General features: G+C 35.6%; 1 protein-coding gene and 1 pseudogene across 2 annotated transcripts in view; both read right to left on the reverse strand.

The window, feature by feature from the left end:
• HPSE2 (heparanase 2 (inactive)) overlaps nucleotides 1-23,520 on the reverse strand; it is a 660,017-nt gene that overhangs the window by 521,393 nt on the left and 115,104 nt on the right. The gene's annotated exons all lie outside the window — the stretch shown is intronic.
• On the reverse strand, nucleotides 17,816-23,424 carry LOC128312714 (60S ribosomal protein L6-like; annotated as a pseudogene).

Here is a 23,520-nt window from a genome sequence, read left to right on the forward strand (position 1 = left end):
GATACCCAGACCTCTCTGTACTATCTTTGTTACTACCTGCATACCATTAATCACTAAAATGTTTTCAAATAAAAAGTTTTTAAAAATCCAATCATATTATAAATTCAATACCCTCTACCAACTGTTTCCCTCATTCATTCAATTACTTTTCTATGTTACAAAAAGGATAAGAGGATGTTAGACTTGAAAAGAAATCAACTAATCTAGAAGTTACAAAGTGGATATGGCCAACAGACTTGCTTTAATTGGTATTAACAGCATTAACTTTTTTTTTAATTTCAAAGTCTTTGGAGGAATATTATGAGCTTTAGTTCAGCAGTTTCCACTCCTTTATAACCCTATACTCTTTGCTCCATTCATTTAAATTCCTGTCTAATCCTTAAAGGCATTTGAGTTTGCCACTCTGACTAATCTTTTAAAATAGCTCGAAGCAGGGGTCTGACGTAGCAAATCAAATATTCAAAGCACAGGCTTCTGATTCCCACTAGCACTTTACCTCTTCTTTAGAGTTATTTCACTCCTATTTGATCATGCTCTTGTTCTAACAGAGTAAATATCTAGATCTATGTTTTACTTCCTTTCTTGCCTGTCTCTAGTAAGACACCAATCACGTCAAACCTCTGTTGTAATGGGAATACTTGCCTTTTCCAATTCACAGGATTATTGGAATAATCAAGATGATAATGTATGTAAAATACACAAATGAAGGACATTAAATATATATATTTGTAATTTCCCCTCTGAAGCAGGAGGTAGGTACTCTGCACTTTGATACTGTGTTTGGCCTTTCCAAGTATAGCTTCAGCAAGATCGTCATATTGCAATACAATGGGTTATGAAAGATCCAAACTAGGGACATTAGCAGAGAGAAAAAGAACAAGTTAGTGGAAATGAGTTCTGGGAGTCTTAGAATTAAACAACAGAAAAGAAGAGTTAATGCTAAGAGTGGAAGGAAGAAAAGGAAAGGAAGGAAGTTGGCTCTTTGATCCAATAGTCTTATTTCTGACCTAGCTAAACTAAAATAATGAGAGTCAGTGTTGTACTTTTTATGCTTTTAATTATATCTTGAATATATTTACATATCCTTAATTACTCTCCAAAAATGATTTTCAAGTGTAAGTGTATACCTCCATCTGTTAAAACCCACATACTAGATATAACTGCTGTTAACTATAAAATACGTATCTTTCCATAATATTTTCTGATTATACAGGAAAATTATAGATTATATGCAGGCACATATGCACATATATACCTTACCATGCATATTTTTTTGTAAAAACTGTATCATGCTATACAGATGTTCTTCAAATTTATGTTTTCACTAAAAAATATGTTACAGGCATCTTTCTGTACCAGTACACATAGTTCTATTGCATTTCGTTTAATAGCTGTATGTATTTTAACTGAATAGATGTACCAAATTTATTTAATCATTCTCCTGCTAATGCATATATAGTTACTTCCAGCATTTTGCTTTTTTAATACACTACAAAGAAAATATACGTTAACATATTCATGGAATTATTTCCATAAGATATGGTCCCAGATTTAAGGTTGCTAGAATGGGCCTCTTAATTTTTAAACCAATATATATTCCCACCAGCAGTATCCATATTTCACATATTTCCCCAACATTTTATCTTCTCTATTTTATGTCCGTTTTATTCCATCTGTTGTTAATCTTTTTGTTTTGTTTTGTTTTGTTTTGTTTTGTTTTGTTTTTGAGAGACAGAGAGAGATGGAGTATGAGCAGGACAGGGGCAGAAAGAGAGGGAGACACAAACCGAAGCAGGCTCCAGGCTCTGAGCTGTCAGCAAAGAGCCCAACGTGAGGCTCAAACCCACAAACCGCGAGATCATGACCTGAGCCGAAGCTGTACACTCAACTGAGCCACCCAGGCACCCCTGTTGTTAATCTTTTAACTATGTATATAGTATTTTGTAAAACAGAAGAGTATCCTGATGTAATCAAATCTACCACTCATTTCTTTTATCATGAAGTTTTAAATAATGTGTTTACACCCAAAATTGTAACAATATTGTTCCACATTTCCTTAACATTTCTATAGTTGGAAAAAGTTATATTTAGACTTTCAATTCATCAGGAATTAATTTTTGTATGTGGTATAGAATAGAAAAAATCTAAATGTATTTTCTTAAAGTTGCATAGCCAACTATTCAGCACAATTTATTAAATCTATTTTTCCTCATTGATCTGAAATGTCACAACCTTGGAGCGCCTGGGTGGCTCAGTGGGTTAAGTGTCCAACTTCAACTCATGCCATGATGTCACAGTTTGTGAGTTTGAGTTCTGTGTCAGGCTCTGTGCTGACAGTGCCGAGCCTGGAGCGTGCTTTGGATTCTGCTTATCTCTCTCTCTGTCCCTCCCCCAGTCATGTTCTGTCCCTCCCTCTCAAAAATAAACATAATTTTAAAAATAAAATGAAATGCCACTTTTTTATATACTAAATTTCCATATATATTTACTTTCTTTTTCTTTTTTTAAGTTTATTTATTTATTTTGACAGGGGAGGGGAAGAAAGAGAGGGGCAGAGAGAATCCCAAGCAGGTTCCACACCATCAGCACAGAGCCCAATGTGGGGTTCAATCCCACAAACCAGGAGATCACGACCTGAGCTGAAAGCAAGAGTTAGATATTTAACTGACTGAGCCACCCAGGTGCCCCTATTTTACTTTTTCTTCTAGACTCATTCTTTTTTGGCATTGATCTTTTCATCTATCTCAATTTTATAAAAACATTAGCAAAAAAAACCCAAAAAACAAAAAACAAAAAACATTAGCAATATATTCATTTCCCAAAATTTCTTGGATACTCACATATTTACTATTATAAATGAACTTAAAACCTCAAGTTGTCAAATTTCATCCTCCCACAACCCTTTTAGATTCAGATTATAATTGTATTACTCATGTGGGACAAACATATATTTATTATGTGTCTCCTACTATTATGAAAGATAAAATAACACAACATTTGGGAAGAAATAACATTCAGTTCTCCTCTCCAGGAATATGGCATGCCTTGCTATTTATTCAGATCAAGTTTATGAACTTCAGTAAAACTTTACTGTTTTTCAAATTTAGATTTTGTCTTTCTGATTAAATTTATTTCAATTTTAGACCAAATTAATGTTTAAATGCTTATACCTAGATATATTCCAGTTTGAAATTGAAACAATAAAGATAAATCCTTTAAATCATTCAAGCAAGAAAAAAATTGTATGTAAAGGAACAAAAGTTCTATTTCACTTCTATACCAAATGCAAAACAACCATGTATTATAGAATTAATTAAGGGGAAATGATTGCAACCACAACTTTTTATACCAAGCCAAGTTATCATTCAGATGTAAAGAAAACAAAAAGATTTTCTCAGATATTTATGGGCTCACACCATAATTGACTCAATTGTCCACCTTTAGAAATATCTTATGAAGGGGCGCCTGGGTGGCTCAGTCAGTTGAGCGTCCAACTTCGGCTCAGGTCATGATCTCACAGCTCGTGAGTTAGAGCCCTATGTCAGGCTCTGTGCTGACAGCTCAGAGCCTGGAGTCTGCTTCGGATTCTGTGTCTCTCTCTCACTGTGCCCCTCCATTGCTCATGCTCGCTCTCTCTCTCTCTCTCTCTCGATCAAGAATAAATAAAACATTAAAAAAATTTTTAAGAAATATGTTGTAGACATATACCTACAGACTGACAGAAGAATGAAACAAATTTGTAATATGGGTCAAGAATCTTAAAATATCAAGACAAGTGCAGTTTCCCACAACAGTGGGTTAAAACATCAGCAAATACTCTCCCCATAGAGCAGTTTTAGCAGGTGCAGGTAACTGACTAGGTAGAAACTGAACAGAACAAGTCTGGAAATGAAAGACATAAGCTCATCATACAACCTTGGCAACAGGCATGCACAGAGGATACCAGAGAGTGAAGGCAGACTTGTGAACTGGATAAACTTTGAATATACTCTTCCACATACTAATTCATCAACAGAAGGTAAAAACCTTATGAGCTTGACGGAACTTGGGCACAGTATCTTCTGAATCTACAAGTGACCACTAACTTACACAGGCACAAGGCAACCCCTTGGAAGCTAAAATTTTAAAAATATAAAAATAAGGGGCACCTGGGTGTCTCAGTTGGTAAAGCATCCAACTCTCAGTTTCAGCTCAGGTCATGATCTCACAGTTTCATGAGCTCGAGCCCCACATCGGGCTCTGTGCTGACAGTGGAGAACCTGTTTGGGATTCTCTCCCTCTCTCTCTCTCTCTCCCTCTCTCTCTGTCCCTCCCCAGCTCATGCAGTCTCTCTCTCAAAATAAATAAATATAAACTTTAAAAAATTATAAATAAATAAATAATAAAAATAAGAACAAAAAACTAAGCCAGGATATCTATAGCTGAACACCACAGAGAAGACACATTCTTCTGTGTAAGTACAAGCAAGTTGCTAAAAACAAACAATAAAAAAAAGCAAAAAAGAAAAAACAGAACCTGTTCATTGGGGGAAACATTCAGAGTCCAGAGCTGCTACAATATATTATCTAAAATGTCCAGCTTTTATAGACATCAAAACAGTATGGTGCTGGCACAAAAACAGATACATGAATCAACAGAGCAGAATAGACAGTCCAAAAATAATCCCACACTTATATGATCAATTCATCTATGACAAAGGAGGCAAGAAAAACAATGGGGAAAAGACCATCTCTTCACCAAATGGTATTGGGTAAACTGGACAGCTACATGCAAAGAATGAAATGAAACCACTTTCTTACAGTTTTATATACAAACCCGAACTCCAAATTGATTAGACACCTAAATGTTAGACCTTAAACCATAAAACTCCTAGAGGAAAGACAGGCAGTAATTTCTTTGACATCAGCCTTCACAACATTTTTCTAGGCATGTCTCCTTAGGTAAGGAAAACAAAAGCAAAATTAAATTATTGGAACTACACCAAAATAAAAAGCTTTTGCACAGCAAAGGAAGCCATCAACACAACAAACAGGCAACCTACCAAATGGGAGAATATATTTGCAAATGATATATACAGTAGGGGGTTAATATCCAAAATAAATAAAGAACTTATAAAACTCAACACCAAAAAGCCCAAATAATCCAATTAAAAACGGGCAAAGGACATGAATAGACATGTTTTCAAAGAAGACATACAGATGACCTACTGACACATGAAAAGAGGCTCAACATCTGTAATCATCAGGGAAATGCAAATCAAAACAACAATGAGATATCACCTCATACTTGTCAGAATGGCTAAAATCAAAAACACAAAAAACAACTGTTGGTAAGGATATGGAGAAAAAGAAACCCTCATGCACTGCTGGTAGGAAAGCAAATTAGTGCAGCCACTGTGAAAAACATTATGGAGTTTCCTCAAAAAATATTAAAATAGAAATATCATATGATCCAGTGATTTCACTACTGGCTATTTACCCCAAGAAAACAAAAACACTCATTCAAAAAACATACGTAGCCCTGTGTTTGTTTACTGTAGCATTATTTACAATATCCAAGATACAGGCAACCCAAGTATCCATTGCTAGATAAATGGATAAAGAAGAGGTGGTATATAGATGTGTATATATATATATATATATACAGTGGAATATGACTCAGCCATAAAAAAATGAAATTTCACATATGCAACAATATGGATGGACCTAGGGGGTATAATGCTATATGAAATAAGTCATTCAGAGAAAGACAAATACCATATGATTTCATTCATATATGGTATATAAGAAATAAAAAAAAATGAACAAAGGAAAAAAGAGACAAACAAAAAATAACTCTTAAATACAGAGGACAAACCAGTGGTTGCCAGAGATGTGGGTGATGTGATGGGTGAAATGAATAAAGAAGATTAAGAATATACTTACCTGAATGAGCACTGAGTCATAAATATAATTGTTGAATCACTATATTGTACACCTAAAACTAATATAACATTGTACGTTAATTATATTGCATTAAAAAAAGTCTCACTTTCAAACCAATAAATAAAGAAAGAGCCCAGATTTCAATGGCAACAACAATAAACTATAGAGTATGCAAAGAAACACCCAGGGAAAAAAAGGAGATAAAAGAGACTAACTGGATGAGTTTAGACGTGAGGCTTAGCAGTCAAAGACTTCAAAGCAACTGTTACAAATATATTCATGGGTGCCTGGGTGGCTCAGTCAGTTAAGCATCCAACTTAGGCTCAGGTCATGATCTCACAATCCATGAATTTGAGCCCCATGTCGGGGAGCTTGCTTAGAATTCTATGTCTCCCTCTCTCTGCCTCTCCCCACTTGTGTGTACTCTCTCTCTCTCTCTCTCAAAAATAAACATTAAAACATTTTTGTAAATATGTTCAAAAACTTTAAAAAATAGCCTTTCAGGAAGTTCAAGAGAAATATGAAGATAACCATGAGAAAGAAACAGAAATTTTAAAAAATTAAATGGAAATACTAAAGTTGAAAAGTTTAACTAGAATAAAAAATTCATTAAGTGGGCTCAATATCAAACTGAAGATGGCAAAAGAATCAGTGAACTAGAAGACAGATCACTAGAAACAATACAATATGAAGGAGAAAGGCAGACAAAAACATAGAAAAGTGAGCAAAATTTCAGAGACATGGGGTTGCCTGAGTATCTCAGTCAGTTAAGTGTTCACTCTTGATTTTGGCTCAGACCTAATCTCATGGTTTGTGAGATGGAGCCTTGTGTCGGGCTCTGCGCTAATAGAGTGGAGCCTGCTTGGGGTTCTCTCTCCCATTCTCTCTACCCCTCCCCTTCTCGTGTGCATGTGCTCACTTGCTCTCTCTTTCTCTAAATAAATAAATAAATAAACAAACAAACAAACAAATAAATATTTTTTGAAAACTTCAGATACCTGTAAGACAGAAAAGGTATTTGAAGAAACAAGAGCTGAAAATGGCCTCAGGATGATGAAATACATTAATATAAATGTCAAAAAGGGTCAAGAATCCCCCAGTAGGATAAACACAAAGAAATCCAAACACAGACACATCATAATCCAACTTCAAAAGGCAAAAGCAAAAATAAATTTTTGAAACTATCAAGGGAAAAAATATCCATCATAAACAGAAGAATAATAATACCATTAAAAGTGGACTTCTAATTTGAAACAGTGGAAGACAGAACACAGAATGACATATTCAAAATGCTGTAGGGAAAGACTATCAACCAAAGATTCTATATCCATCAAAACTATACTATAAATGTGAAGGTGAAATAAAGATAAACTCTGATAAACCAGCACAAAAGAAAAAAAATGGATTAAAAGGGTTTCATCAAATAAAAACTTAGGCTCTTCAAAAGATGTCTTTAAAAAAATGTTTTTACCTAGCTACAGCTTAGAAGAAGCAGTTTTTCCAAATCACTTATCTGATAAAGGACTTATACTCAGAATATATTTTTAAAAATTTGCACAACTTAATAATAAGATAAAAACTCAATTAAAAAACAGGTAGAGGATCTGCATAGACACTTCACCATATACAAATGGTTAATAAGCACATGAAAAAATGTGCAGCATCATCAGTCATTAGGGAAATGTAAACTACCACAATGAGATACCACTTTATACCCATTAGAATGTCAATAATTAGAGACTGACAATACCAAGTGTTTGCAATGATGTGGAGAAACTAGACCTCTCACACATTGCTGATGAAAATGTGAAATGGTAGTTACTTTGGCAAAATTTGGTAATTTCTTAAAAAGTTAAACATACAATTAAATGCTTATGCAATTCTACTCCCAGGTACCCACACAACAGAAATGAAAGCATATGCCCATACAAAGATCTGAGAACAAACATTTATAGTGATTTTACTCATAACTGCAAAAAACTAGAAACAAATCAAATGTGCATCAACAGATGAATGGATAAGCAAATTGTAGAATATTCATGTAACAGAATACAATCCAGCAATAAAAAGTAACAAAATGCAGATACATCCAACAAGATAGAGGAATCTCAAAAAGCATTATGCTAAGTGAAAGAAGTCATTTTATTACTGCATTCATATGACATTCTAGAAAAGGGAAAACTTGAGGAACGGATATCAAATGAAAGGCAACTAAAGACTGGGGTAGGGAGATTGACTGCAAAGGGGCATAAGAGAGCTTTTCAGAATGATAGAAATCTCTATCCTGATGGTGGTTGTGGTTCCATGACTATATTCTACAATCATTTGTTAAAATCATTTTTTACTGCATGTAAGTTATATCTTAAAAAACTTGACTTGGGGCGCCTGGGTGGCGCAGGCGGTTAAGCGTCCGACTTCAGCCAGGTCACGATCTCGCGGTCCGTGAGTTCGAGCCCCGCGTCGGGCTCTGGGCTGATGGCTCGGAGCCTGGAGCCTGTTTCCGATTCTGTGTCTCCCTCTCTCTCTGCCCCTCCCCCGTTCATGCTCTGTCTCTCTCTGTCCCAAAAATAAATAAAAACGTTGAAAAAAATTTAAAAAAAAAAACTTGACTTTATGAAATTTTAAAATACATATACCTTTGACCTAGACATCCCACTATGAGAAGTCTACTCTACAGAAATAAATCTACTCTAAGAAATGAGTCTATTCACATATCTTTAGCATGGTTTATAGTGTCGAATTTTTAAAAAATAATACAAATAATAATTATTGATGATGTCTATTAAAAATATTTTGACAGGGTCGCCTGGGTGGCTCAGTCTGTTAAGCATCCAACTTTGGCTCAGGCCATGATCTTCCAGTTCATGGGTTCAGGCCCCACATCGGGCTCTGTGCTGACAGCTCAGAGCCTGGAGCCTGCTTCAGATTCTGTCTCTCTCTTTCTCTCTCTGCCCCTCCCCCGTGCCCTCTCTCTCTCTCTCTCTCTCTCTCTCTCTCCTTCTCTCAAAAGTAAATAAACATATATATATGTAGACAATATTTTCAACAGCAAAACATTAAAAACCAATCCAGCTCACAATTAGCTATTACTTTAAAATCTATATGACTAAATTTCCTTACTGTAAAAAAAATATACATTTTTGCTATTCTATTTTTTAAGGTTTTACTTAAGTTCCAGTTAATTAATATACAGTGTAATATTGGTTTCAGGTGTACAATTCAGTGATTCAACATTTACATACAACATCCAATGCTCATCACAAGGGCACTCCTTAATCCTCATCACCTATTTAACCTATCCCCCCCATGCATCTCCCCTCTCATAACCATCAGTTTGTTCTCTATAAGCCAGTTTGTTTATTGGTTTGCCTCTCTTTTTCCCCTATGAGAGTTTGTTTCTTATATTCGACATGAGTGAAATTATATGGTATCTGTCTTTCTCTGACTTATGTCACTTAGCATAATACTCTCTAGCTCCATCCATGTCACTGTAAATGGCAATATTTCATTCTTTTTATGGCTGAGTAATATTCCATTGTATATATACATCAAATCTTTTTTTTTTTTATTTTAGAGAGGGTGGGGAAGAGGGATAAAGAGAGAGAGAGAGAGAGAGAATCTTAAGCATGCTCCCTGCTCAGCATGAACCTGGACATGGGGCTCAATCCCACAGCCCTGGGATCATGACCTGAGCCTGAGTTGAAATCAAGAGTTGGACACTCAGTTGGCTGAGCCACCCAGGTGCCCCTACACCACATCTTCTTTATCCACTTATCAGTCAATGGACATGTATGCTCTTTCCATAATTCGGCTATTATGGATAATGCTGCTTATAAACATTGCGATGCATGTATCCCTTCGAATAAGTATTCTTGCATTCTTTGGGTAAATACCTAGTGTGCAATTTTCAGATAGTAAGGTAGTTCTTTTTTTAACTTTTTGAGGAACCTCCATACTGTTTTCCAGAGTGGTTGTACCAGTTTGCATTCCCACCAAGACTGTTAAGAGGATTCCCCTTTCCCCACATCCTTGCCAACACCTGTTGTCTCTTGTGTTGTTAATTTTAGCCATTCTAACTGGTATGAGGTGATAATCCCCTAGTTTTGATTTGCATTTCCCTGATGATGAATGATGTTGATTGAGCATCTTTTCATATATCTTTTAGCCATCTGTATGTCTTCTTCGGAAAAATGTCTATTAATGTCTTCCGCCCATTTAAAAAAAATTTTCTTAATGTTTATTTTTGAGAGAGAGAAACAGACAGAGTGCAAGTGGGGTAGGGGCAAAGAGAGAGAGGGAGACACAGAATCCAAAGCAGGCTCTGGGCTCTGAGTTGTCAGCACTGAACCTGATGTGGGGCTCGAACTCACAAACCGTGAGATCATGACTTGAGCCAAAGTCAGACACTTAACCAACTGAGCCACCCAGGCACCCCTCTTCTGCCCATTTTTAATCGGACTATTTATTTTGGGGGTGTTGAATTTTATAGACGTACCACTTGTAAATGTCTTCTTTTTTCCATAGGTTGCCTTAGTTTTGTTGATGGTTTCCTTTGTTGTGCAGAAGATTTTTATTTTGATGAAGTCCCAATAGTTTAATTTTGCTCATTTCCCTTTCCTCAGGAGACATATCTTGTAAGAAGTTCCCGCCATTTAACATTTTCTAAGTCTAAACTTGTTATAAAGCTAACATTTTGAGCTAGACACCAAAGTGCCCATTCTACTTGCATTAATCTCATCTAATCTTAACAACCTTTTGTAGTAGTTACTACTATTATCCTCACTTTACAGATAAGGAAACTGATTCTAAAGAAGTTAAGTAAGTTACCCATGCTCTCTGAAGGTGAGAGTGCTTTTACAGATATTTCAAAGCATCGCACACACCCCCAAATGCTGGCAGTCTATCACATTCATTTCCCTCAACTTGAAGGACTGCATTTTATTTGGGCAGTCATTTATTTCTTCCTTGGGCTCCAAGTATACCATAGGGTCCACCTTGCTGAGGTCTGTTTGCCCTTCTAGTAACTTCTATTAAACTGGATCTAAGACATCTCCTATACTGGTCCTTGTATATATGACCCCACATCTGACCCACTAAAAACATTCATGAATGCTCTGCCCCCAAGTACTCTGAGAAGTACAAGCCAATTCCAAAACAGTAGCAATTCTCCTTTGTCCCACCATGAAAGCAACTAAGCCATCTCTCTTTCATCCTCTAGATCTCCTGGAAAGAAGTCAGCTCACTTCATTCTTCCATACCAGTGACAGGAAATCCATATCAAATGCTTCAGGTAGCCCTCTCTCTTAACCTTAGGTGAAGAGGGAAGCATTCTCCACCCTACTCTTGGGAGATAGGTGGGAAGAAAAAGATTCAGAGTACCACTTTCTCCAATAAAGCTTCCTTTAAAAATCCTCCTTAGAGGCGCCTGGGTGGTTCAGTCAGTTAAGCATCCCACTTGAGCTCAGGTCATGATCTCGCCGTTTGTGGGTTCCAGCCCTGCATCGGGCTCTGTGCTGACAGCTTGGAGCCTGGAGCTAGCTTCAGATTCTGTGCCTTCCTCTCTCTCTGCCCCTCTCCCGCTCACTGTCTGTCTCTCTCTCTCTCAAAAATAAACATTAAAAAAAATTCTCCTCAAATATCTAACAATACATAATTTAATACCCTCCTTATAGATGAGGAGTCTCTAAGATTATGTGAGCAGTTTCCAGGTTTATCCTTCTGCACCTTGGACTGATACTTTGCTTTGGTATGCAACATCTATTGTATATTGATGCCTTAGTAGAAACTTCTAATTTAATGTGTTGCTATAATTCCATACTCTGAAATGTAAAATGTGTAGCTCAATCTCCATATAATTCCAAGAGTCCACAGGCCAGGGCCTCTACTCAACAATCAGATTATGAAGCAACTATAAGAAAGAGGCTGAGAACTCTAGTTCCCAGGATATTTGGCTCTTTCTTTAAATATATTCACTCATTTCCAAAATGCTAGCTGACCAGAGATAACTTGGTAATTAATCTAGTCAGAAATGAGGCAGAATCCTACAGTCAACATTTGGAAGTTATGTGCCCTGAGTCTTTGTTGGTAGCATTCTATATTCTCCTTACCATTTCTTGCCTTTTTTTTTTTTTTTTTTTTTTTTTTTGAGACAGAGAGTGCAAGAGTGGCGGCGGGGGGTGGGGGGGTGGGTTGAGGGAGAGAGAGAGAGAATCTTAAGCAAGGTCCACACTCAGCATGGAATCTGATGCAGGGCTCGATTCCACCCCCTGGGATCATGACCTGAGGCAAAATCAAGAGTTAGACACTCAACTGACTGAGCCACCCAGGCACCCTTCCTTACCATTTCTGATGAGAACCTTCCAGAACACCAAGCTCTTTGAGAACTCTTTGTTCTATTCCTACTTCTCATTTCCCAGAACATATTCCATTGTACTTAATCTCTGATGATTCAAAACAAAAATTTTGAAACTATTTAACTTTCTATCACTGGTCATCTGGCAAAGATTTAATAGTAATAAATTTTCTTCAAATCCTTGAAACAATTGGTTTGAAAATGCTTGGCATTAGTTCATAAAATTTGGAATCTCATGGAAATGATTCTCCTGAAAATTCCAACTGCTTATTTATTTTTAAATGATAATTTTATAATTTATTTGATGACACATTTCTGTGATGAATTAAGCAAATACATGCAGCAGCATGCTGAGAGAAAATTGGGAAGGACTGCTTCCAAACAGAGCAGCCCATTATCATGATGTAGACTCTTCATTTAAAAACAAACAAATGAAATTTCATTTTCTCCACAAACTTTGAAGCCTTAAAAATTTCCAGAGCTCTTGATAAACCATCTTCTCCTGTTCTGTACCTGGTAAGACAGCTGCTCCTTTGCTGTACTTGCGACTCCATTGTAAAATTCAAGTGAAATCTATCATTTTTGAAGAGAGCAAGAGAGCAAGTCTTAGGCTTCTCAAATGTCTTTACTGGTTGAATATTTAGAAAGGTCAGGACACCAACCAATGCTAGAATATGTAGAACTAGTTTATTTAACTTTCTACCCAATATATAAAATAAGCTTTCTCAGCTGCATGATTATTTCAGTTTTCTCTAATAATGCAGTTGCTGTCAAACACTTCTGAGATCATCCAAAGAGTACATTTTTCAAACTTGAATCAGTAGCCTTTCTTCCAGAATTGTGCTTTGAAGATACACAGAGAGCACTAGAGAAGTCTGATTTGAGAAATGGATGTCAAATTGACCCTTAACAAAATCTGTGAAGTAGGATTTAAAGTAAGATGGAAAACAGAAGGAGATGAGAGCTTTTTACTCCACTGGGAGGCTGGCAAACCATTTCTAAGAGAGAGGGCTCCGAGTCTTACTCAGGGACAAGAACATTAATGGATTTTGAGTTATATTTTTCCTAGAATCATTGAGATTCTATTTTTATTTTTTTAATGTTTACTTATTTTTGAAAGAGAGAGAGGGTGTGAGTAGAGAGAGGGAGACACAGAATCTGAAGCAGGCTGCAGGCTCTGAGCTGTCAGCACAGAGCCCAATGCAGGGCTCAAACCCATGAACCATGAGATCATTGCCTGAAGAGATGTCGGACACCCAACTGACTGAGCGACTCAGGTGCCCCTAGAATCATTGAAATTTTAATGGTGAATAGGCTCATTTATTTATTTTTCTGGTATTTGTTAAAAGGTTTGTTTTAGGTGTCATCTGACAGCAGGTTTCCAATTATTACTCATTTTTTGGATATCAGATTTCTTTGGGTTAGACTTGGGTATGTTCCAAATTAGATGATCCATAAGGAATAAAGCACAAGGTATATCTTGGTTTGCCCTGTGACCTCACTTCTCTGACGAATCTAAAAAGAGTTGATTTTTCCATTTCTTCAGTTTTTTATTTCTTGTTACAGTGGAGATGTCTAAAGCTACTTACATGCCAGACCAGAAATCAGAAGTCATGATGTTTATTTTTAATTCTAATTGTTGGCAAAATTCCTCTCTATAAAATAGGGATGAATAATAACTCCCTACATGCACACAGGTTTTTATAATTATGCCAGATAACATATGTGAAAGCCCCTAGCATGGTGGCTACTTCAGGGACTTAACCATTTGTTGAGTCTTAATTTGTTGACAGAGAACCACTCCAAATTACAAGGAGGTTGTTTTATAAATATCCATATATAGGCTGAATGTTTAGAACTTAATAATGTTTAGAACTTTTTTTCCAAAAAGTCTATTCTTACTTAACCCATAGTATAGTAACAGTATTTCACCAAAAACCACTACAAAGAGAGTTATAATTCTGAGATCACTGAGGACCTGAGAACAGCAGAGGGAAGAACAAGAAAATGGAGGAAGAAAATGGAGGAAAATAGTTGTAAAAGTAACAACACATCTTAATCATGTGCCATCATTCCCACTTCCTAAATCATTCTCCCCCTGACCAGTCTGTGACAGCCTCCAGGTCTCCTAATTCGCAAATGTTATTTCAATAACACTAATGGTACTTCTCCAAAGTTCAAGATAGAGAACTGATATACTTGAAATAGGTATTTCTAGTGAAAGAGCTTCCTGAGTCTTTTGATGTCCTGGGAGCAGAGTGGGGTACAAAGACATGAAGGAAACACGTGCACACACCTGTTTCAAAGATCAAAATTACATTGCTCTAGGGGAAATGAGGGTCTAATCTCAAAATGTACTTTCTCTGAGAATTCATTCTCTCTCAGTCATGCCCTCAACTATATATTGGTGGGGTCCATTTCATGAATAGATTTGCCAACTTCTGACTTATATCTTTATCATTATGATGATGATGATGATGATGATGATGATGATGATGATTTAAATTCAAGTTAGTTAACATACAGTAGAGTATGGTTTCAGGAGTAGAATCCAGTGATCCAGTGATTCATCACTTAACAATATAACACCTAGTGCTCTTCCCACCAAGTGCTCTCCTTAATGTTCATCACCCATTTAGTCCATCCACCTCCATCCCCTCCAGCAACCCTGTTTGTTCTCTGTATTTAAGAGTCTCTTATGGTTTGCCTCCCTCTCTGTTTTTATCTTATTTTTCCTTAACTTCCCCTATGTTCATCTGTTTTGTTTCTTAAATTCCACATATGAGTGAAATCATATGAATTTGTCTTTCTCTGACTGACTTATTTCACTTAGCATAATACACTCTAGTTACATCCATGTTGTTGCAAATGGCAAGATTTCGTTCTTTTTTATTGCCATGTAACATTCCTGTGTGTGTCTGTGTGTGTGTATACATCTTTGTAACCCACTCATCAGTCAATGGACATTTGAGCTCTTTCTATAATTTCAACAAACAAATCTGACTTATACCTGGTAGAGAGATCCTACCAGGTTAAAAAAGAAGAATCTAGTCTTGGAAAGCCAAAGTCACAATCATTGCATGACTCTGCCAAGGGCCACTCATTCTATTAAACATTCATTCACATTTCTCCAGGTCTGGGCTTGGTACAGAGGATGCAATGGTAAACATGGTTCTTGCCTTAGAAGCTCATGGTCTAAGCTAAAGAGAAATATCCTGAGGAAAATTTTATATATGGTCTTATTTATATCTTGGCCTACACTTGAACCAATCACTGTGGTAACTTGTTACCACATTTCCACTCTTGAGGTGAGAAAGATGAGGTGTGGATCAGAATGACAGACAAAGAACACAAGTATGAAGACTGAGTGTTCCACGTAAATGACATTACAGTTTCCAAAGGAAAAGTAGGATGGTAAAAGAAATACTATAATCAGAAAGAATAAAATAGAATATGTTGGGTAATATACCAGAAACCCTTTCGCATGAATTGTACAAATCAGAAAAAAAGACATACGAATTCTATGTGAGGTTTCACAAAGCCACTTATCTGGGAAACTCATCAGGAAAATTATCATTCCCCATTTACTACAACCAAACAAAGGGTAAACAAACATATTCTTCACAGGAATCTTGTTAAAATAACAACCACCACCACCTGGTGACAGGTTGCTCAGTGATCTATACTAACAGATCCTCATTTGGCTACTAGTGAGATACAGTGTGCCAATCATTTCCCAGGCCAGTCACAGAAGAGCCATGTAGGCTTGCCACCATGACAAAGTGTCTATTAGCACAACTGTTTTTTTTAATGAAACATTGTTCTTATTACTCATGCAACATTGATTCAGTCAAGAGACAGAAAATGAAAGAGCCATATAGAATAATTTACCCAATAATGTGTTCAGGGCACTCCCTAGTCTGTGCAGAATGGTGCAGAAACCCTCAGGGCACAGGGTTAGGGCTGGCAAAGAGTCTTGAAATTGAGAAAGGAAATCCAAGAGAGTAAAAAGCCACAGAAGAGGGAACTCTCAAAACTATGAATAAATTCTGAGACTAAAATTATAATTTAGGTCTAAAACCTAAGTATAAACTGACCACTGAACTGTGAGACTCCAAAAAGTCTGTGGAAAAGCAATAGCTGGAAAGCTGAAAAGGCTGAGCAAAGGTTTCAGCCTCTGCCCAGTTCAGGGAGAAAGTGTTTTGAGTTTGAATTCTGCTAAGTTAGAGAAGCTTGATAAACATCTGCACTCTCCAATAAAACTGCAGGAAAGAGTAATGCCAAAGAGTAAAGACTATGTCTCACCCTAAGACTAAAAGAAAAACTAAAACAAACCTGCTCTATCAAAGTGTAAAATGAAGCCTACATTAGTTCCAGGTGACCAAAAAATAACTGAACTTTTGAATTTTTTTTAATGTTTTTATTTATTTTTGAAGGAGAGAGAGGGACAAAGCATGAGCAGGAGAGGAGCAGAGAGAGAGGGAGACACAGAATCCGAAGCAGGCTCCAGGCTCTGAGCTGTCAGTACAGAGCCCGACGCGGGGCTCAAACTCACAAACCACGAGATCATGAGCTGAAGTCAGATGCTTAACTGACTGTGCCACCCAGGCGCCCCTGAACTTTTTTTAAAAAAGCATTTTCAAAGAAAGAGAACAACGTCCAGATTCTCTACAGTATCAAACATAATGTCCAGACACAATTGAAAACTTACTAGACACGGAAACAGAAAAGTCTGACCGGTAATTAAAAGAAAAAGTAGTCAACAAAAACTCCAAAATAATGCAGATGTTGGAATTAGCAGACTTTCAAAATTTTACTTATTTACTTTACTTACTTACTTATTTATTTATTTATTTATTTATTTACAGTGTAGTCAACATACAGTATTATGTTTGTTTCAGATGTATAATATAGTGATTTAACAATGCTATAAAATACTTATTGTACTCTCAATCCCCTTCACCTATTTCATGCATTCCCCACCCACCTACCCTCTGGCAACCACCTGTTTGTTCTCTATGTTTAAGAGCCTATATTTTATTCGTCTCTCTTTTTTTTGTTTTGTTTCTTAAATTCCACATATGAATGAAATTATATGGTATTTGTCTTTCTCTGGCTGACATACCACTTACCATTATACCCTCTAGATCTATCCTTGCTATTGCAAATGACAAGATTTCATTTTTTATGGCTGTGTAATGTTCCATTATATATATATATATTCCATATATATATATATTCCATATATATATATTCCATATATATATATATTCCATATATATATATTCCATATATATATATTCCATATATATATATTCCATATATATATATTCCATATATATATATATATATATACACATATATATGTAAATATTCCATATATATGTATACACACACACACACACACACACACACACACACACCACATCATCTTTATCCATTCATCTATCAATGGACACTTGGGTAGCTTCCATATCTTGGCTATAGTAAATAATGCTACAATAAACATGTACAATAAAAATGCTACAATTAAAATAAAATAAAAGGTGCATGTATGTTTTTACATTAGTGTTCTCATACTCTTTGGGTAAAGACCCAGTAGTGGAATCACTGGATCATATGATAATTCTATTTTTAACTTTTTGAGGAACCTCTATACTGTTTGCAGACAAGTACTTTATTTTTTTTTATTTTAATTATTTTAGAGAGAAAGCATGCATGCAAGTGGGGGAGAGGAACAGATGGAGAGAGAGAGAGAGAATCTCAAACAGGCTCTATGCTCACTCAGCGTGAAGCCTGATATGGATGGAGCTCAATCCCATGACCGTGGGATCATGACTTGAGCTGAAACTAAGAGTTGGACATGCAACTGACTGAGTCGTCCAGGCACCCTACAAATAAATACTTTAAAGTTGCTATTATAAATACAATCAAGTCTAGAGGAAAAGATGGTCATAATGGATGATAAGATGGAACATCTAAGCAGAAAAATAGAAACCATGAAAAAGAACCAAACAAAAACTCTAGAAATGAACACTGCAATACCTGAAATAAAAAATTCAATAGATAGGCTTAGCAAAAGATTAAAGCCATTCCCTCTCTCCCTAAGAAAATCACAAGTTTGAAAAGTTCTTTGGCTAAAGAGAAATGACATTAGATGAAACTTCATACATACAAATGTATGTAAATAAAGGGAAGTGGACGTGGTAAATACGTAGATAATCTTAACAGATGATATTTTGCATATTATATTAATTTCTTGAAAAAAAACCTGATTGTATATAGTTAACACTACTAAACTATAAACTTAAAAATAACTAAGATGATAAATTTTTGTATGTTTTTTACCACAATAAAAAATGACTCACTATTTAATGAAAAACATATGATATTAGTATCATGTGGATTATAATATTCATAGATATAAAATATATAAAACAATATCACAAAGGATGTGGGGTCTAAGTAGAATTTTAGTGTTATAAAAATTTTTATTGGAAAAGGTACTATTTTAACTCTAAGTAGAACATGGCAAGTTAAAGATAATATTTACTGCAATCTTTAGTGATCTTTAGTACAACTTCTTAAAAATAATATGTAAGTTATATCCAGAAAGTCATTAAAATAATTAAAACAAAACATTAAAAAATTTTATTAACCCAAAAGAAAACATGAAAGGAGAAAAAAAGGAGTGGGAAAAAGGCAGGACAAATAGAAAGCAAATAGCAAAATGGTAGACTTGGATTTCCACTTCCAACTATGTTGAAGTAACTGGTACTAAATCAGCCCTCCTGAAATAAATAACTACAAATCCGAACAAACCATGTGAGACAACTTTTTCAGGCACATGACTGTAATCCTTGAGAAAAAGGAAACTCATGAGGTGAATCCCATGATCACCCAGCTCCCTAATGATACAATTTCCCAACTACAAAGAAGAGAGCTAGAGCCTGAGTTGGTTGAGGTGATCCCACTGATCTGAGAAGGCAGAAATCAGAGTTCAGCTTGGCTGAAGTAGCTGTAATCTATGAGGCAAGACAACAGAGAAAAGGTGGCTGTACAGAGAAGGCTACAGGAGTCCTTGTGGGAGGTCCTGTATAAGTACCTGAGGACTATATATGGCTATATATGTTCAGAGTTAAGACCATGAAAGTTTACCAGGTAGCAGTTATGATAGAGTTGAGAGGAAAACAGAGATATTAGAGAATAAGCACTGCTAGAGGAAAGAGCATAGTTCTTGGCCCTTTCAGAGTGGAGAGATCCTATTAATACTTTGATAAATCCAAGGCATTCAGCTGAGACAGTAGAAGGTCATACCATAAGAGTAAGGACCAAGCTTTAGTGTAAGACCTACTCTATATCCACCCTAACAAAGTATGAAATCGAGTTTTAATGATATCCACAAGGGAGATGGAGTTTGAAAGTTAAGTCCTGACAAGCTAGAGGAGCTTGAGAAACATCCTGGACTTTCCACAGATCTGAAGAAAGCATAAAACAAAGTCTACAAAAGTTTAAGGTGACCAGCCAATAACTGCCTATTAAAATAAAAATCAATACCATTCAGAGAAAGACAACAGAATACAGACACTCTACACTATTTTTAATCACAATATCAGTATTCATTTAAAAAATCACCATAGTCAAAAATAAATAAACAACCAAAAATTAAAATAAGTTAATAGAAACTAGATCAGAAATGGCCCAGATGTTGGATTTAGCAAAAGACTCTAATGCACCTATTAGCATCTATTAGCAAAGACTTTAAAGCACCTATTATAAACACATAGAGAATTAAAAGACAATATAGTTTTAATGACTAATAACACACAAGGCACCTTAGTGGAGAAATGGAGAGAGGAAGAGACAGAGAGACAGAGAGAGAGAGATACCAAGAAGAAATTTTAGAATGGAAATAAAAAATTCACTACAAGGGCTTAAGGAAAAACTGGAAAAGAAAAAGAAATAAACTTAAAGCATGTTTTTTAAATCCAGTTTAAAGAAGAGAAGAAAGAAATTACTGAAAAAAATTAATAGAGCCTTCAGGATCTTTAGGACAGTATGAAATGATCTAACATATAACTGAGTCCTAGAGATTGGGGCAGATAAAATATTTGAAGAGAATAGCCCAAAACTTGACAATTTTGATGAAAAGTATTAACTGTAAATCTAAAAACCAGGAGGTTGAAAACTTACATAGTGAATTCTCTGAAGGGAAAACTAAAATTAGAAATAAAAAGTGAGATATCTAGAAAATCTCCTATTATCGGGAAATTAAATCTTTTCTAAACAGCCAATGGTCAAGGAAAAATCACTAGAGAAATTAAAAATACTTCAAATTAAAAAATTGCTTAGCAAAATTTGTGGAACACAAACCAAATAATGCTTAAAGGAGGAATGTAGTTTAAATTCACACATTAGAGAAAATAGAAAGATTTAATATCAATTATCTAAGTTCCTACCTTAAGAATCTAGAAAAAGAAGAGCAAATTAAATCCAAAGTAAGTCATAAGAAAGGAATAATAAAGATCAGAGTATATATCAGCAAATAGAGAAAATTAACAAAGCCAAAGTTTTTTAAAGTATTAATAAAATTAATAAGCATCTAACAATAACAAAGAAAAAAAGAAGAAAATCACAAGTTAACAATATCAAGAATAAGAGAGAGGCATCACTACAGATCCCACAGACATTAAAAGGATACTAATGTAATACTACGAAGAGCTTTATGGTAATAAACTCAACAACTTAAATAAAATGGGCAGAATCTTTTTTTAAAAAAGACTTAAAAATTTATGAAGAAATACAAAATCTGAATAGCCCTATACCTATCAAAGAAATTATAATAAAAATTTTGCATAAATAAAATTCCATGTCCACCTGGGTTCACTAGAAATTTCTATCAACCTTTAAGGAAGACTTAATATCAATGTTACACAAACTCAGAAAATAAAAGGGAAAAGAATGTTTCCACTTTATTTTTATAACCCAGCTTAACCCTGACACCAAAATCTGACAAGGACATTACAAAAAAAAGAAACCTACAGACCAATATGCCAAAGACTCAACTGTATTAATTAAGGGGAAAAGACAGTGTTTTCAACAAATGTTGCCAGAATAAATGAATAAACATATGAAAAAAATGAATATTAATATTCCTTGACACAATTATTTTTTCCTTGACACAATTAATTAATGTGAAATGGACCACAGACCTCAACGTAAAAGCAAAACCATAAAATGTCTAGAAGAAAACATGAAAGAAAATTTTTGTGTCCTTGAGAGTTAACAAAGATTTCTTAGATAGAACACCAAGAACACTGACCATAAAAATTTTTTTTGATAAACTGGACTTACCATATTTAAAACTTTCTGCTCTGTAAAACTGACTAAAAGTTAGAAGTTCACTAACAGGAGAAAATGTAAACAGATTGTGGGATAGTCATACAATGAAAAACAACTCAGAATTTTTAAATTATATTCATTATTTATTTTTTGAAATGGATCAGTTATTTCATTAAGTTCTTGGTAAGAAATTCAGAACACCAATTTGTGAGGATAAATTCCATTTGTGAGAGAAAACACAGAGCGGAAGTGGCTCTGAGACTGAGAAACAGCTTTGATTTTTGGCAGAATTTGTGAATCCACAGCTTTCTGGTCAACCTTGCACTGCTCTGTAATCTCATATTTCTCCTTCTCTGTGTCAAAGATCTCACCTTCCTGGTGTCCGGGTTTGCATAGCTTCTTATTCTTGAAGTAATAAGCATCAGTGAGATGTTTTGGGATTTTTGCACTACTGATATCAATTTTCGTGTAGGTGGCAACGACAAATTGGTGTGTTCTATGCAGAGGAACTCAACTAAGGGACATAGAGATCTGGTCACAAACAGCAAGCCACTGTTCAGTTGCTTCAGGAAAATCACCCTCTTGCCTCTGTGGCACCCAGTGAGGATGATCAAAATGGTCCCAGAAATGATGCTATCTCACAGTTTTCTCACATGCTGAAAGGTCTTTTGCTTGGCTCAACAGCTTTTGAGGCACATCTTCAGTAGGAAAATACCTAGACATTCTGCAAAGTTTAACCACTCAAGTATCACCATTCTTGTCACCACCAACTAGTTTTTTGACTATAGCAAGAACCTTCTCCTTCTGTTTCTTTTCAACCCTAGATTTAGCTGCTGAATACTTCCTCTTGTACATGGCCTTTTTGGAATATATAGCTGATGCGGAGTATTCACCAATTCCTCTGACTACGTCAGAGTTTCAGCTAGAATGGGGCCTCCCCTTCTTGGGCATTTTAGCCCTGAGATTACCCTTCTTAACCTTGCCACCAGGATCAGCTTTCTTGGCTTCAAGTTTCTTCTCCTTACTATCAGGCTTCTTGGCTTTTTCATCCACCATCTTGCAAGATGGGAAAGAATAAAAAAAAATTTTTAATGAACTACTGATAACACATAACTAAGATGAGCACTGGAATCATTATGCTAAACTTAAAAAGCTAGACACAAAACAATATATATGAAGTTTAAGAACAGGCAAAATAATCTATGGTGATAGAAATCTGAACAGTAGTTGCTTTGCAAGATGTGAGGGACCAGAAAGGGACCTATTGTAAGGGACTTTCTGGATGATGGAAATGTTCTAGATCATGTTTAAGGTGATGGTTACATAGATGCATACTTTTATCAAAAGCAATCAAACTGTACACTTCAGATATTTGCAATTTTATGACATATAAATTTTATTCACATTTTAAAGTAACAATACGGGGGGGGAGGAATTTTAGTTCCTACCAAAAGGCACCTAGATTTCAAAAGGCACCAAGTACCAAGTAAAATATAACTCAAATGACCCATACACCTTTCATGAATCCAATTATAGACTCTTAACACAGCTAAAATGAAAGGGTTCAAAGTTTACTCACCTAATATTCTACAGATTAGAAAAGGCATACTCACTACAAAAAGACACAACAAGAACAGCAGGTAGCAACAGCATGGAGTGTCATCTGTTACCTGCTTCTTCACCTCCCCATAGTGTTCAACTTCTAAGGAAAATCCACCTGAACCCTCTGGAGACCAAAAGATGCCTATAAGCTTTCAGGCCTTGCCACCATAAGCTAGAAACAACTCCAGACAAAACTTATCATCAAAACAATAGCCAGGGCCAACACAAAAGCAATTCCTATCAAGGTCATTCAAGTCAGTGAGACTAACCTTTCTCAACATTAACCCAGGATTCTAATCA

The sequence above is a fragment of the Acinonyx jubatus genome, chromosome D2 (assembly GCF_027475565.1).
Source record: "Acinonyx jubatus isolate Ajub_Pintada_27869175 chromosome D2, VMU_Ajub_asm_v1.0, whole genome shotgun sequence".
In the NCBI taxonomy this organism is placed as follows: domain Eukaryota; kingdom Metazoa; phylum Chordata; class Mammalia; order Carnivora; family Felidae; genus Acinonyx; species Acinonyx jubatus.